Here is an 18222-nt window from a genome sequence, read left to right as displayed (position 1 = left end):
TACATTGTCCCACAAAACTGACTGCTGCATGATTAAGTTTCTCTTCAACTCTGACTTAACACTGGATCATGCACAGAGAACCAAAAGAGCCAACTAGTCTGGACTCCAAAAAGTTTCCTCTGTAGAATGGTGAAGACAAATATATGCACATACATTATAATCACATTTGTATTGCTACAGTCATAGCAACACAAAGTCATATCCCCAGTAATAATACTAGTATAAAATTTATGTCTATCATCCTGCAATTAAAGCAAATTTCATCTCAGATAAAGCTGTAAAATCAAAGCTCATCACTTTGCTTATCAGAAAACTTTTATCGCTGCAATGTACTGTTTTAGAAATTGTACACTTTTACTAATATGTAGAATGCATTGATATATGATTTCCATAAATATGGATATTTCCTGATTCCCTTCCTGAACCCACCTAGCTACAGATACACAGACTGCACATCAGTGAATGTCTCTGGAAATCCCATATGAATGTGACTGATTTCACTGCAATATAGGATAACAGTATGATGTTTCAATGTTCATATGATTTTACACTTCTATACTGATTTACAGATAAGGAAGATATTGCTGTATAATTTTTATAATTAAGAGTAATATCCTCTGTGTGAATCATTTCTACTATCAAAAATAGTGTGTATTTTTCTCAATTATTGTGAGATTTTTTGAATGAGTTTTAAGTATTTCAAACTACCAATTCAGAGATTGTGACAGACAGCAAGTCTTTCTGTAAAACTAAAATAATTCAGATTTGTTATTCTCTCACTGATCTTAGCATTTATCTTCTGTTACCAGATGGATGTGATATGTCAAAGTCTTGTGCCTTTAATGTCCATAAGAAGTCTTTCACGTTTATTTTGTGTCTGTTATTTATGTTTACCATAAATCTATGAAGTAGCAACTACTGTAAAGATCAGGAGTGCATGCTACAGAGTAATTTTCACTGCCTGGGTAGAATGCATCCAGCAGGACAACTCCCTACTAATGACTATTGAACTAGTAAATGATGAGATCTAAAGGAAATATGCTCTTCGGTCTTTTATAGATCACAAGAGTGATTTGTTGCTTGGGTGGAAATATCTACACTTCTTCCTGAAGTACATTATTTTTCATCTGAAGTATAGTTAATGACGGTATAAAGTCAACAGTAGCTTTCCTTCTGAAGTCACATTTCTGGGTGAAAGGGAAAGAGGAGGGTGAAAGGCAAGATGAACAGCAGATAAGGCTAAGTATATTGTTTCTGTTTTTTGTTTTTTTTTGCATGTAATTAATTAGGAAATTTTAAAAGGGCTAAAGAAAGCTATACATAAATAGGAATACAAATGAGAAAAAAAAATGCAATTGGATTGGGAGCAAATTTCCACTTTATAGACAATTCTTAACTGCTTAGAGGAGTATCATTTTGGAAACTGTATAGTTTTGAATACCATTAAAAGAAACTTCTCATAAAAAAAGTACCTGCACTGGTAAGGTCTATCAATATCAGCAATATGTTTCATATTTTAATGAGATTAATGAGAAAAGTACCTCTATATGACATTTTACTGTGTAACTGTTATAACTGTTTTTCGTACTTTTACACAGGATCTTCAAAGGCCTCCACATTTCAAATATGATTTCATTCAATGTTTGTTAAAGTTGTTCCTCCTTCAAAACCTACAATGGGAACTTAGTATTCTCAGTGGCTCAGAAGCATTAATTCACTGTGGAGGATGAATATACATTTCCAACACTTTTTCATAACTTCTCTCCAACTCACATATACAGGACTTCCAATTTTAGGTAGACTGACTTACTGATAGGAACATTCAATTCATGAGACAGTATTTTTATCCCCAGGGGATATTTTTGCATGTTGTTCCAGATGTATGTTTCAGAATGTTGAAATTAAGAAAGATGTGGATATTTGGTGGTGTCAGTGACAAGCTTAGGAATACTGATATCTTTCAGACAGCTGTTTTTGAAAGTTTGTGTACCATACTTACTGTGGCAACTGAAAGACTGATACAGTAAAATAGGTGCATTCTGGCCCCTAAACCAACAAAATGCTTAATCATAACAACATTATTTAATTTCCAAACAGAAAATCTAGGCTGCTGGTCCAGTAAAATAAGTCCCTGAAGAACTTGAAGAACTTGAAAATCTGTATTATGTAAAAACAATGTAATGTGTATATGTTCCATGTTAAGCACTAATCAACACGTATCAGGTCAAGAGTGCTGGACACATTGGAAAATCAATTTAATAACTGAGTAGCAATTAGTAGTAAATCAGTACTAATTTTACAGCTCCGCATAATCATTCTACAAATACAGTGATCAATAGCAGGAGTAAGAGACTGTAGAAAAAAGAGACCTATCACAAAATAAATTCAGTCAATACCTATACTTCTCTAAGTGACTATACCAGCTGGATGGATTATATATTCAATGATGTGCTTTTTGACTAAGAAAATAAGAGAAGCCAGACTGGATCAAATCAATGGTCTAAGCTAACATAATGGCCACTAATAGATAATACCGTGTTTAGGATAATACATTATTTACTCTTATATTCCATCTTAATTTCTAGTAAGTAGTTAGTAGTTAGGAATTTTATGCAGCAGGGTTTCTATAAGTTAGCCTTTTAGCCTTTCTATAAGTTAGCCTTCTATATAGTAGCTTTTTATGGAGTTTTTTCATAAATCTATTTTTATTAATTTTTATGTATTCTCTTTTGACACGTGAACTGATATTAACAACACCACAATTCAGAAAGACCTTATTAACAAGCTGAATAGCATGACCCTTGAAGAAAAGCGAAGTACAGAAGTAGTATAATTTCTGCGTGGAGATACAAGCTGCAGTATAGAGACATTCCTTTGAGGCATCTTCATAAATTTGCATGGTTATTTAATTCCTTTGTAGCTAATATGAAAGAGGCAGAAGGCTTGGTTGCCAAACAAACAAACAAAAAATCTTTCAGTGAAGGAGAGGACTTTCACACATTTTGTAATGAGAAGGTCACACCTGAAAGGATTACATATAGTATCAAAATCCAGTTCCCAACCTTTTTCTCAGCATCCCTACAAAGGTATTCTTTCACTTCACCATTTGCAGTCCAACCCATCATTATGTCACACCTTGATGTCTAAAGCACCATTACCCGAGGGTAGTTATTTCTCCACTCAGTCCCTGCAAACTGACATCCGTTTATCAGCTAATCAGCACATCCACCACCCTGGAAGTGTGATGTGTTTTTCTTCTTTTCACTACATTGTACTGACACAGTTTCACTATAATATCAGAAGTTTGTACAATTTTACCTCTTCATGCTTATCTACTTTCATACTCTCCGCCACTCTGCCAGTGATAACAACCTCATCTTGCTTCTACCCTGTTTTCTGAACAAGTCCAGTCTACATTCATTGTTCTTCAGGAAAGATGACCTCCTAAAGTTCAGGCAGAAATATGTTTCACAGCTAGAGTTCTCCATGTTCAAACACTTACCGAAGGCCCAAAAGTCTTCTGATGTCCCTGAACAGAATTGGTTGAGGGAGTGCACTATGCTGGAGGATGAATCACGACAGAATTCACAATTCTGGTACAAAATAATTTTGTTCCAATTTTACCCATCCCTCCATGTGTAAGCTGTGTAATCAAACATCTGCATCATCTACTTCCAGAATTTTTGTAAGTAGTATAGAAATAGTAGGAGTGATCAAGTGACAATCAAGATCTTGAAATGATACAAACAAGAGACATTGCTATCTTGCATTTTGAGCTTCAGAAGAATTTTCCTGTACTAGATCTCCAGAGATACTCTTTATAAAGTCTGTTAATATACTCAGAATAAGAGTTACTGGTAGTATAATAAACTCTGACAAAATATTTTTTGTCAGAAATAAAGTTTTGAAAAAAACAGAAATTACAGCCTCACCATGCTCCCAAACATTTTATTTTCAGTTCTAGAAATTAAACCTGAAAGCAACAATAAGTTTCTGTTTGGTTGTTGTTGTTGTTTTAAAGGAAAATATGAAGACTTTTTATTAGAAAAAAAAAATAAATCTAAACAGAAAAAATAAGTCTCTCTTTTATGAAGTTACATGAGGGCATCAGAAAGACTGTGGAAATTCAGTCAATCTGTGCCAGGTGTATAACACTGCCATCCAAAGGCTGCAGGAAACATTTGTGGGAATATAGTTAATACCAGTCAGTTCAGAAACATCTAATGTATACATTTTAAAAGCTATGTCTCGTCTCTCAATACCACGTGTGCTTGCCCTGGAGGTGAAAGGCCAGGGGATAATCTGCTGTACTGTGTCCTGATTTGAGTTTCTGAAAACATCTTAAAGTCTTGACAGGATTATCTCTGTTTAGCCCTAACTCTACCCCACGAAGAACACTTCTTTGAAGAGACCTTTGCGAAACTCATGTGATGAGGCCAGTGAAGCTTCCTCAGATCTTAGGTGTTTGCTGAAAAAGAGCTGGGCTTGCTATTAACTTATATTACATAAACATGTATTGGTAGTGATGATGGAACAAGTGCTATATTATTTTCATATATATCATCACTGACCAAATACAGCTGTATTTTCCAAACCATAAATGTGCCCCATGTTAAATTATTTCTAAGTCAATTATTTCTAGTAAGTAGGTAATTAGGCAGGTATATAAGTAATGCCATTCCCTTCCCTTCCAGTATCAACTTTTATAATTGCATTCTTTAGGATTCCTGTCACTTGTACCAGAAGTGATTGCTGACACAGCATTTTTTTAAAGAAAAAGCTTTAGAAAAGCTTTTACTGAATAAATAAATAAATAAATAAATAAATAAATATTTAAAGAAGTTATTTTGTGTTGGAAAAACTTCACGGTAAACACTTTCACTGCAAAATACAATATAGTAGTAGGTCTATCACAAGAACTATGCATTTGATACATACATGAATGTTTTCAATTTGGTTACATTATTTGCTTACAAAAATGGACAATGGATTTAGCATTGGCAATTTTGTCCCTGCAACCCATAAAATAATAGCACTTCTCCTGCTGTCCCTTTAGTGTTTCAAATAAACAATTTCTATTGACAAGGTTTTCTATTTGGATGGGCTGTTTGCATTAAAAGGGGAAACAACTGTCAAAGAAGTCTTCTTAACAGATACCAAAAAAAAAAAAAAAAAAAAAGAAAAAAAGAGAAAAAAGAAAAAGAAAAGAAAAAAAAAAAAAGCTTATCATGGATTAAACTTTGTATCACTTTGTCTGAAGTAAAGAGGAGATAATAGGAGACATGGGGATATATGCAATGAAGAGAAACAATACCATGTTTCTTAGGGGTTAATCCAGGTCTGCCACTGAATACAACAAAGTTAATCTGATCAGAAGAGGCTTTAGGCTAAATTCTAGGGGAAAACTTGTCACTTTATGATCCAGTTGTAGTAAATGAAAGCCTGTTTACAAAGAAGATTTTCGATCTGGGATCCATTGGGGCAGAAGTTACCTCCGTGATTTCTTCCTTGTTCAACACACCAGGGGTCTTGTAGCCTGATAAATGATTTTTCAAAGATCTTCATTGTTACCTTCTTTTTTTCTTTCTGGAAAAGAACAAGTGTTACAAAAAGCATACTTAAGAAAGCACACAACTTTGACCTAAGGGCAAGAAGTCTTTGATGGTAAGGTTTGGTGGTTTGCTTGTCAAATTTTCAACTCAACAACAGTAATCTTCTTGGTTATCTCTATAACTGAATACAAAATACATCACTCTCTTTATGCAAAAAAAGTGCGTCACACTCACTGGCAGGAATTTCTTTAATACAGCAAGGAGTTACACCTTCTTATGACACCCATATACCAATGATGCAGGTAGTCTTCATCCCCTCAGCTCATGAATCCTCGTCTTTGGGACCAGGACAGACGATAATGAGTTAGGACTATAGCCTGTATAGGACTGTACTATTTCTCATAGTGATAGAAATTCCCTTTTTCTGGTACAGCTGAATAAATTGCCTGAACTGTGCTTTCAGCCCATGAGACACCAGGCATGGACATTAACATTGATATGATCTCTAAACACAAAGGTAGCAAACTGGACTATATCAAACTCTTTAAATAACTCACCAGAGTAAAAAGATATGCTGTAAGGCAGATAACAAAGAGACAAATGGCTGATATGTCTTCAGCTTCAGCAGTAAGTTCATAGTTCAAGAGCCCTGTAGAATGGGGTGGGGGAAGGGAAGCAGGAACATATTACTAGCCTGTTGAGAAGATCAGTTGCTAAAGCTGTATAATTATATGTATGTGTATATATATATATATATGCTTTTTAACTCATTAATCTAACAAATTTTCAACAAAAGACAAGGTGTATCTGTATCTGCAATTGCATCAGATCATTTTTCTTGCACGTGACTGAAGTAAATGTACTAAATTACCTTGTGAATCAATAGCTGATTGACTGCTTCAGTGTTGATTATGTCCTCCATTTAACTCTGTGCTCAGATTGCTAATTCTGACCTTTTCTTAGGTGGCTTTACTTGATAGACATATGTTCATGTGACCAACTTGACCAGATAAGTGAGGTCTAGTAATTCCACTAGGCAGTTATGAGATGTTAAACTTTGTTCTGCCATTAGACCAACATCTAAATCACTTCGGAAATCCTTGTCTGTTCCTCAACTGTAAGATGAAGAAAATGTTAAAAAAAAATAAAAATAAAAATCTGTAGGGGTAAGGATGTAAAAAATATTGAGACATTCAGAGCTCTTATTGAAGGCTGCAACATTGTCATACATTCACTGCTATTTCCATATTATTTATGTTATTTATGTATGACCATGTTATTTCACTGCATCAGATTACTTGTAACTCCAGTGTCCATACAGTAGTGGAAGCAACAGAAAGACAAATAGATAAAAAAAAAACAAACAAACAAAACCTCACACATGAAATTTGTTCACATGCCAGAAACATGAAGGGAATTTTCAATAGCAACCATGGGTAAAATGTAGATTGTTGTACGGGCAGTTTTCCCTTTTTTTCTCTTTTTTACTATCTTCTTCTCTAGCTGTTCATGATTTTGCCATCTATACAGTAACTTTTGTAACTACTATTTCTAGAAACTGTGTATGGGGAGAATGGCCATGGTATAGTCAGAGGTGTGATTGGTTGTCTTCCAGGATAGAGTCAGTGATGTCTAGAGAAATGGATCTGAAGAATGAAGTGAGAGAGAATGAGGTAGCAGAAGGGACAGAAGAACTGCATGTAGCAGCATCATGTCTATGGTACATGCTAACAGTGCTGATATGAGACTTACAATCCTGCAGCCAGACCAAGTGAGAGAACACATAGCACCATTTTGAGGTAATAGGCACAACAGGTAACCAGCAAAGCCAAGGAAAAGGAAAAGACTGCACGTGAACTAGCTGCAGACAACAGGAAAAGTTCACAAGCTCCAGAATGTGTAATTTAATATGTTCTTATTTGCCAATAAAAGATATAATTTGTGGCCCTGGAAAACTTCTAGTTTAAGATTGTCTATCTTGTCTCATGACCCTAGGACTTCTACTACTCTTAGAAGGTTTCTGCTGGTGCCCAAGATAGGACACTATGTTGGGACAGCAGTGGACAGTAGGGCTAGGTGTTGGTGGATCTGCTAGTCAACTGAGGGCAGAAAAGCATCCAGGATTAAGAACACATGCTGATGGTAAAGAACACAATTTGCAACAGACTTTGATCCCAGCAGACAGGTGATATTTAGAAAGATCATCCAATTACTTGATGTCTCAGGCAGCTTTGTCCCAGCCATTTGAAATCATGTCTAGAAGAATCATTCATAAAGAAACATGCTAAAGTGAATACGTTTCTGTAGTGAGACAGTCAAAGACAGGACAGATAAAACAGGTATAATTTTATAGAATTCATGAAACCTACTAGAATACCTAGAAACATGTGATCATGTCACCTGAAAAGAAGTCTTATCCCTCTTGGGTCCACACTAGGCAGAGACAAAACTTTAATAGGAGCTCTCTTTCCACTCCCGCCCAAAATGGGTTTCTCTTAGCAGAGGAGACAGTTAATTTTCATCAAAATTGTATTCATGTGCTTGCCAGTATGCAGGCAATATGGACAGCCAATTATCTGAGTGTGAACTAGAGTATGAGCTAACACAAACAAACTAATACCCCTATGAATCCTAATTGTCTACAGTATCAATAATGAACTGAACGGTTGCCTTACTGTCTTTTGAACACCTTTGTCACCAAACATCTCCTCCAGGAAGATATCCAGTAACATATGACTTCCTAGAAAAGAAGCTCACCAAGTATACCATGGTACTCAAAGGGGAAAATAACACCTTTAAATATGTTTCAGTATTTCATGCAAAGTTGTTGTCTTGATTCCTCAATGCATGACATTTTGGTAAAGATATTTACAGATATGCATAAAAGGAGAGGTAGATAGCAAACTGAGTGAAAAAGTTTTGCATTCACTGACAAATAAACAATCCTGTGCAATTTGAGGCAGAGCACAATCATGTCTGAAAGATCCCAACGTAGTCTGTGAAAGTACTAACAGTATAAAATATATTTTGCTTATGGCTTTCAGGAAGTCAGTGATAGGAACTTTAAAAAAAAAATGCTTTTATACCTTCTGGTATGCAGGAAGCTGTTTATCTGTCACAGCCTCCACTATCTCTAAGACTAGATTTCATCATAAAGAGGTTTTCTGGCTGAGATATAAGACTGTTACACAAAAGATACAAAAAGCTTGATTCTCTTTTCCCTGCTAACTCTACTGAATGGCAGAGAAATTACCCCCAATTTGCATCAACATATACTAAGGCTGAATCAGCCAAAGGCTTCTCATCCAACCAAGGTTCAAACAGCAGAAAAAAAAAAAAAAAAAAAAAAAGTGTGCAGGTATAGAACAAATTAGTGGATTCACAAAATGCATACAATTTCCATTTGGAGGCTTTTGGCTTTTTGTGTTTTGTTTTGTTTCATTTTTGTGGTTTTGTTTTGTTTTGTTTTGTTTTAGAAATGGATGACTGAGTAAACCAAAAGCCATGATGGGCAGAGTTGAAATGTAAAAGGACAGTAATGTTAAGATGAGTTAAAAGCTCTTTTTGACCCTATCCTTAACACCATCTCACTAAATGCTTCCCTGTGAACTTTTTGTGTTGTATTCAGTTTACTGAAATAGGGGATAGAGAGGCCAAGCCAAGGATCTATCCCGCTTCATTGAGTAAAGCTAGCCTACCGGGGAAGGTGATGGGTTAGAAGTTAATACAAATGACAGTTCTAAGACAAAGTTAGCCAGTGCCTTCCTGTAGAGCCCTGTAGCAAGAAGGGGACCCCCTGCCGATTCCACTTCTTTACATTTCCTTTTGCTTTCCTTCCCCTTATCTGGAGGTCCTGCCATGCCAGACCAGGGGATCCTTATTAAAATACAATCTGCTGTCACTAATAGAAGTGAGCAAAGCCTCATTAGCACAAGGGTTAGAAGAGGACTAGCTCTAATTACAGCTCACTTAGAAGAGACAATCAAATGAATAGATAAACTCTTCGAGAGAAGTCATTTTTTACTTGCATTTGGACAAGAGTGGATTTCTTTTATATACTCTACCAAAAGGAAGCAAATTCATCTCAGTTCTATTGACAGGGTTTGTTTTGTTTGTGTGTGTGTGTGTGTTTTTCTTTTCCCCACAGAAATACTTTCATCAGACATTTTCTGCTAGAAGACGTTTAAGTTGGCCGGGTGGGTGGCTGAGGGAGTGCTTGTGTTATTTGTGCCTGGGTTTGCCAGCAAAGGCACACTCTGCAGCACTTACTACCTCCCATCACAGATTCATCTGGAGAGGGACAGGCTGTAGATTCAGATCCATCATAAAAGAACTCTTCCTTCCATGTGCACACAATTGGTAATGAAATGGTCCATTGCAATGTTTAGAGTGCAGTTGTCATGAAGCAGGCAGATTACTGTTTCTCCTCTGGGTAGACATATCAGGGAAAAATATAGAAATGTAATAAGCACTGTGAGTCAAAAACACAGAGATTGTAATTTTTAAATGTTTAGTTTCACCTTCAGCCTCCTCTAGCTTTTCCCCTGAATGGCTAGAGAGAAAAGAACACACGTAAAGTTGTTAGGAAAGAAAAACATTTTTTGATGTAAATTTTTTTTTCATAATTTTGGGGAGAATTACTCAGATTTTGTACACCTCTAAAGAATTTTCTTATTTTGCCACCACACCACACACAATTTTAGTCTTCTAATCTAGAGTGATAATATCCTCCCAGCACTAGACCCTGGTTGACCTGGTCCCGTCCAAGTTTCTGACCAAAGTCATCCAAATTCTCCCAGTTTCTGCATTACAGTGCTTTTGCTGTTGTGGTATTTTGTTTATTTATTTGTCTGTTTGTTTGTTTTTCCCCATGCCTTCAGGTTCTCCAATCCCTACAGAAATACTCATTAGATCTATATAAGATACATAGGATATATATTTGGAAAATATTTTCTAGAATCAGTGTTTATTATTTTATGATTCATGCTAGTTATCAATCTTATTTAAAGCCATAATAATGCAAGTAATTTGGAAGGAAATGCAGGTTTTATGCCATGCCAATAATAGGTGAATTTGACCAGAGCAGATGTTACAATATTATTATTTTAGAGTCAGATTGCAAGTTACTGGGAAGATTCTGAATCAAACTAGTGATCTGTTTAACACAGTTATTTGTTTCTGACAGTGTGTTGTACTGGTTGTAAATGCAAAATGTGAGGGGACTTATTGTTTCTGAGTCTTATCCATTACTTTGCTGTTAGTTTATGTTGTGCTGTCACATCTTCTATGCATGGGGTCAGACTATGTTCTATCTAATTTAGGAAGCCTCCAGACTGGTTTTCGTACATGCAGCTAAGGAAAAGAATTGCAGCAAAGAGGGTGAAAATACAATGACCACAGATGATTTAGAAACTGTTTGCTGCATGAAAGGAAGAGGACTGTTTTCCTTTTGCAGCCTTGCTTTGACGTATAAAGAGAGGAATCTCCTCTGACTGTGTTCCTTGCTTTCTGCACCACCACTGCACCAATACTGGCCCCTGACTTATTGTTAAGATGCATCCCAGTCCTAAACAAGAATCATGAGAGTTATTTTATGTTTTGTTTTGTTTTGTTTTGTTTTCTGATGTGAAAAGTTATCAGACTTTCTTCCTAAGAGGACTAACCCTCTGCAGGAGACTAATATTCTGACTGCCCGTCTAAGACAAACATTATCTAAAATCATGCCTGTTTACAGGGTTTACACAGAAAAGAGCAGTTGTATTTTAAATGAAAATACTACAAATAACAGTGCTAGATTTTTTGCTCATCACAATAGTTTTCATTACAAAAGTTGTCTTTAGTACTATTTTGCTCTTTAAGAGGCTCTCAAAGTCAGTGGGCACAGCACATAACACAGAGCAGAGCCACACCAGGGGGCAATCCTGTCAACACCACGTGCAATGCAAATTTAACTTGCTGGTCCTGAGACAGCAGTTACGAGACCCTTTCTTCAACTCTATACCAAATAGACTAGGGGCATGTTTCTAATCTTTACAACTTAATGAAATGATTTCTGTGAGTGTGATCTTCCCTCCAGGGAAGGGCTCTTCCATCCCAGAAAGTGAGACCCCAAAGCAATTTAATGGTTAGGCATTAAAAACTGATTGAATTTACAAATCTGCTGTCCTAGGATTTGCAAGAGGAAAAGTGGTGGGAAAAGGCAGTTTAATGACCAAAAGTAGAGAAAGCAATCAGTCCTCCTGTCCAGAGGGTTCAGCTAAGATTTTCTCATCTCTTCGCTTGTTATGAGGCACAAAGGAAACTGACATTTTGCAGTGTCAGTCTGTGTGGGCCATTCCTGACAGAGCAGTTGGCTGCTGTGCACATCTGCCATTCAGCATGCTGCCTGTCACGGGCACAGGAATGCAGCGGTTCTGGAGGAAGAAGAAGGAAAAACTGGTCAGTATGGGAAACAGGGCAGAGAAGGGAAGAGTGAGAGAGAATAACAAAGAAGTAGAAGGACACAGATACCTTGTATAAGTAATTGCTGGACTTGATAATCTGACGGTCTTTTCCAACCAAGTGGATTCTATGATTAACTGCTTGAGAGGGTTTGAGGTGAAACACATAAAAGTAGTTATACATGTTTATCATGAAACAGGATAATAATAAACAGAATTATCTATATGAAGACATAATTGCAGTAGAACTTTAATCAGCTGGTCTAATACTATTTCAAAAGAAAAGAGGTAACAGCCACAGAAACAGTTTGTAACCACGGAAGGCAATGTGCCGTATATCCTTTCATGAATGGATGTCTCCATCATTTTCAATATCTAGATCCATTTGTTGTTAAGGCAGAATAATTCCTTACAGTGTTATATCCAATATTACCTGCAATATACCTATAAATATTTCGATTCAAAATATCTTCATTAACTATATGAGAAATCATGGCTGTTTTTAAAATATTTTATTTATTTATTAAAATATGAGCATTATTTATTGTATTACTATATTTATTATTATAGTGAATATATGGCTTACATAATTGAGAATAAGCTATATACGCTTATTCTAACATGGTCATAATTTCTAAGGCTTTTCTGCCTTTAAATACCTTTTATTTTGTGAGTTCATAGTGAATGATTTCTTTCTGTTAAGGCTATGTAAAATAAAACTAAACTAAACTAAAGCCATGGAAGTTAAACTTCATGCAATGAATGATCAATACTGGGTGAACACAAAACCATGGATAACTACACCAGTTGGAAGATTTAGATGGCAAGTAGTTTGTTATGTAGGGGCCCAAAATTCAATTCTTTTTCTTTAATTATAGCTATGTTAAATTCTGCTGTATGGTATACCAACCAAAGCAAATGAATTATTTCTGCAAAATAAAGTTTGAACACAATAGGCCTTGGGAAGATAGAGAGAGAAATCAAAAAAGGATTCATTTTTGTCCAAGTAATGAAAATTTTCTTTTAAGTGGTAATCAATATGGAAGTTAATTTGCACAGCATATTATCTATCAAAAGTCAGAATATGATTCACACACAGTGTTTTATCATTAAACAATAGGCTTTTAAACATTGTCCTATGGAAAATTTAATTTTACAGTTTATATACACATATTCCATGAGAGATTCTCAGCTGGTGTATATCAGCCTCATATTATTGATATGAGAAAATATAAGATTATTTTTACAGCTTTAAAAATGAGATTGAGCCACATATCTACCTAAGAAGGTTGATATTTTTCATCAAAATTTTTATATAAATTCCACTTTTTTTTTTTTATTTTTTGTAATTTTCCCTGAATCTCCCTGAGATTATAGCTACCATTGAGAATAAAGACCTTGAGTAGAAAGTTAGCACTTCAGCACTTTCAAATCAGTTTCACTTTACAATTGCCTTTGAAGATGTAAAGGACAGAGCTTTCCTGAGCACCTTAAACTCCATTTCTAGACGATATGAATTTGGAAACTTTAAACATTTTCTGAGGCAAAATATGCCCTGCAGAACCTGAACTGAAGTGCATAAACTTTGTCTCTCTGTTGAGTATTTTGTTGAGTTTATTATTTTTATTATTTTTATGTTTATTTTTACTATATTTCTGAAGACACCAGATATACCTCCTCTCTTTCCAAACTGGCAATGGCAGCACAGTGTGGATTTGGGTTTATCATTGTAACAAGTATGAAGCACAAAGAACAAATTCCACTGTTTTTGTTTATGAGAATCTTCAGAAATTTCAGTGAGGTTATGATGCTACAATATCTTACTGGTTTTCTTTACATTGCTATCAAAATAGATAACTGCAGGAATAAGTTGACTTTATCTTGCAGAAAAGTTTAAAACTCAAAGTTAAAAAAAAAAACACAAAACTTGTCAGTCTAAAACATCAGGTCTGAACAGCAGGAATTACAACACAGGAAAAAAGCCAGCAGTTCACAGCCTAAAAATATATTTCCTCTTCCACTTTGCTGTAGTCCTATTATAGCTTAAACAGAAGTTTGTACTTCTTTCTCTAACCTTTAGCTTAATAATCGTCTGTAAGGACTTCCTTTAAATGCAAATGCACTCTTTACAGTAAAAGGCATGGCCCTGTATTACACCCTGGAAATCCAGGAGAAATCTGTCAAAATCTATGAAACTATGTCTGTTAAAACATGCAATATATAAGTGAAAAAATATTAATAAAGTGATGTGTACTTTTTTTTTTTTTCACTAAAGTCTTAGAAAGTGTGTCAAGTTATTTTCATCTGTTAGGGAAAAGAAAATCTATTACTTGTTGTTTTAATTTGTCACTAGAATTATGTGACAGAGACTGCAAGTTTTACACATTCCATATTTCCAGTAGGGGATCTAGTACAAATGAAAAAATGAATGTCTCCTTTACTTATCAAATTGTCAGTATCTGCTTTACTATGTTAATGTGTAACAACCTTGCAAAGTGTTTTTCATGCAGAAGTAAATTACACCATTCACTACCAATGCACAAAATAAGCATGGAGGTACCCACAGAACTATCCACAAGTGGATGTAGATTATGGAGACATCTGAAGAGGACATACAATCAGGATGCAGGAGCATCCTGGACTTCCCCAGTTGTCAGTAGCCATTGCACTTACTGGCAAGCAGAAAAATAAATAAATAAATAAATAAATAAATAAATAAATAAATAAATAATGCAAAGCTCCCTTTTTGCTAGACACAAAGGTGGAAGAGCAGAAGGGATGTAATTTCTTGTGCTATACATGCTGTCCATCAGTTACATTAAATCCTGCTTGGCTCTCATTGACTGTTTGTCCAAGGCTGACTCACACTGATAAGGAAAGTATGATAAGTGAAAATGCAAGAGCAATTATGATTTAATCTAGGTATGAGAAAGACAAGTCAAAATACTCCACTTCAGCAGTACTAGTAAATAGTACTAGTACTTCATACTTTATATATACTTGTTTATATATATACTTTTTTACTTTATATTTTTTCCATACTAGCAAGGTACTAGTATGGAAAACATCCTCCTTATTATAATGGTTTTCTGACAGTCCCAAATAAATGGAGTTGCCAAATGGGATTTTTTGAGACTTAAGTTCAGAAAATGGGGTTAGGCCATAAACATTCCATTTGGTTATGTTCCAAATGGGGGTGAAATAAAGAAATATGGCATATTTATAAAGATATGCTAAAGACAATTTTTCAGGCTCGATAATTTAACCAGGCTTGCTGAAAGTGGAGTGGGTCTAATCTGGAGATATACTGTGATCTCCCAGATCCCATACTACAGCCTTTCCTCACCCTTTTCCAGTGGCTTTCATACGGTATTTGGATGCCAACAGGGTTGTGGACCTGACAGAGTCACACAGCCTAAGTACAGTGGCTGCCCGAATTTGCCACTTCCCAGGAGCTGCAAGTCTGCTAGCAGAGACATAGCTGATGGTTGGCTTGTGGGTTCTCTGCCCCATGAACAGGACACTTCATGAACACCCGTGGTCATTCCACCATGATGAGTACTGTTGTATAAGAATTTAAGATAGAATCTAAATGACAGTTTTTCTTTTTCTTGCCTCTTTTTTCTTTTTTTTTTTTTCCTGTTTGTTTTGTTGTTGTTGTTGTTGTTTTTGTTATTTTTAATCCCAGACAAATCTTTGCCTTTAGTGGAAGGCTGTGAAGAAAGTATTTGTGAAAAGGTAGCCATGAAAGTAAGGTAGACCTGGCATCTAAAGCAACTCAGTCATTAACTTTAACCTTACCAATATCCTGAATGTCAGCTGAACGTGGCAGCTAAAAATTTCAGTAAACAAAACAGTGAACAACAGGGAGGATGTGGTAATCTAAATCAGAAATCAATCATCCAAGAAGCTTTTTCAAATGGAAAAGGAAAAAAAAAAAAAAAAAAAAAAAAAGGCAATCAACTGCCAGCCATTCCCGACCAAAAATAAAGCTTTTTTTTTCTCTGTGTCTTTCATGTGCACCACAGTGTTTCTGCAAACAAAAATAATAAGGGCTCTCAGGTCCTTCAAACAAAGTGAAACATAATCCCTTCATGGAGAGTGCATCAATAAATGAATGGAGTTCCTCGGTCTGTTTGGAAGAGTAGTATCAGCTATGCTTGGGGAACTTAATAATACTCTTATTAAGAACCAGAGCAGTCAAGAGATTTGTTTTTCCCGTAACACCTGAAGCAACAAAAGTCCAGTGAGTGCACAAGAAATGGTGTTTCTTCGGTGAGACTTTGAAAATCATTTTCCCTCCTTGGCAGCACCCTGTCAGTCAAACTCTGCAGGAAAGGAAAGGGTCATCTTGTCCCTGCCATTTCTAGGAGAAAAGAAGTGGAGCCACATGTTACGGAGAAATTAATATGCCATTGAGAGTAACTTCTGATTATATATATATATATATAATAATCTTATTTATTAGTTTCAGAGATTACCTTATGATGGAAATTTCATTTTCTTAGCAAAGCCACAACCAGCTCTCTATTAGGTGTATAATCCAAATGCTCACTTTTTGTATTTTTTAAATCTTTCTCTGTTTATCTAGATGTACAGATTTTTAAGACAGAAACATTATATAAACAATTATTTTGTTGTTCTCACACAACTGCACTACATTACTGCAATATATATATTAAAAAAAAAAAAAAAAGACCATATTTTTAGCTGATTGAACAAATATAGCTTAATTAAAAACAGTGTATCCTCACTTATTTCTACCATCTCAGCAACTGTTTTATCTGGCAAAACAGATTTTCAAAACACTGAAAATCATGGCTTTATCCACAATTGCTTCCTCTTTTTTTTTTTCTTTTTTTTTTTTAACAGGTAAATTTTGAGAAAAGTTTGTATCAACTTTCAACCTCCTCTCCTTCCCAAGCAGTTATTTAGGTAGAGAGCCCAAGTCTAATCTTTCACTACAAAATTGAGAAATGTACTCATCAAAACAAATAAACTGGTGAAAGCTTACAGCTTGGCATTTGCTCATAAAAAAAAAAAAAAAAAATCAAAATCTTAGAAACTGGCTGCAATTTACAGGTGAAAAATATTTGGAAATCCAGCTGCCACAAACTCAAAGACAATACTTCATCACTAAACTATTAAAACCCTAGATAATATTCCTTCACTCTCCACATATTCTTACAGTGATTGTATACATCAAATATTAGTGCGGCAAATTTAATGTTGATTTAATGATGATTAAAAGTATGCCTGTTAGTAAGTAATTTGATGAAATAAGTAGATTGAACCTGTTGTTGCTGAGGCATATCCGTATACCTGGGGGGTTTCTTTCAGAGTAGCCTAGTCCCATGGACTCAAGACCTCTGTGACACATGTAATTCAAAGGTGACTAAAAGAGCAGACATTAGTTTTAAATCTTAAAATCCATCTTGAATTTGTAGAACACTGAGAGAGAATACAGACTGGTGTCTCTGGTTCATTTTCTTTAAATACTTGCAGAATATGGACCACTATCAAATTATGTGTCCCTCTCCTTACTGCAAAATCAGCTACTGTATATTAGCATTTGGAAACTGTGGGTAATTTGTAAAGATAGCTTGATTCAGCCACAAGTGCATGTTACACTTCCGCGTGGAGAAATGTACCCCACAAGTCTATTTTCCTCCAACAGTTTTGCGGACTCTGAATCTTCAAAGCTGGCTCCCAGTAACTTTTCATGCCACTGTTTCAGCTGAGTAGGGTGACCTGAAGATTTCAATACAAATAGCAGCAGTTCTGAAGGGGTATAGTTATCTGCAATTTGTAGTGTATATATAAAGTTATTTTATGTAACTCTGGTGATCCCATCTGTTCCTCAGTAAGCTATTCTCTGAGAAGTTAATTCCCCAAACTGCTATTTCCTGAAAGATTTTTTTTTTTCTGTTTACAGATTGACTTCATCCATAGTCACAGGTAACTCAAGATGACTATGGTCAGTATGAATAACTGCAATGCAATATATTTCCACAAATAACCGTTTGACATTATTGTTTCAACACTGATAAATAAGCTATTACAGAATTCTGGTTACTCCTTATTTACCTGTGTTGCTGTAGCACAGGTCACTTGCAGCTGAGAGCAAACGAGGAAAGCAATAAAATTTAGATGATGATAATATTGGTTCTTCAGAGCAGGTATTTTATGAGTTGTGGTTTGTGAGATCAGTCACAAAATAGAAGTCTAGA

The sequence above is a fragment of the Anas acuta genome, chromosome 1 (assembly GCF_963932015.1).
Source record: "Anas acuta chromosome 1, bAnaAcu1.1, whole genome shotgun sequence".
Taxonomy (NCBI): Eukaryota; Metazoa; Chordata; class Aves; order Anseriformes; family Anatidae; genus Anas; species Anas acuta.
The sequence above is the reverse complement of the archived record's forward strand: the minus strand, read 5'-3'. Positions refer to the sequence as shown.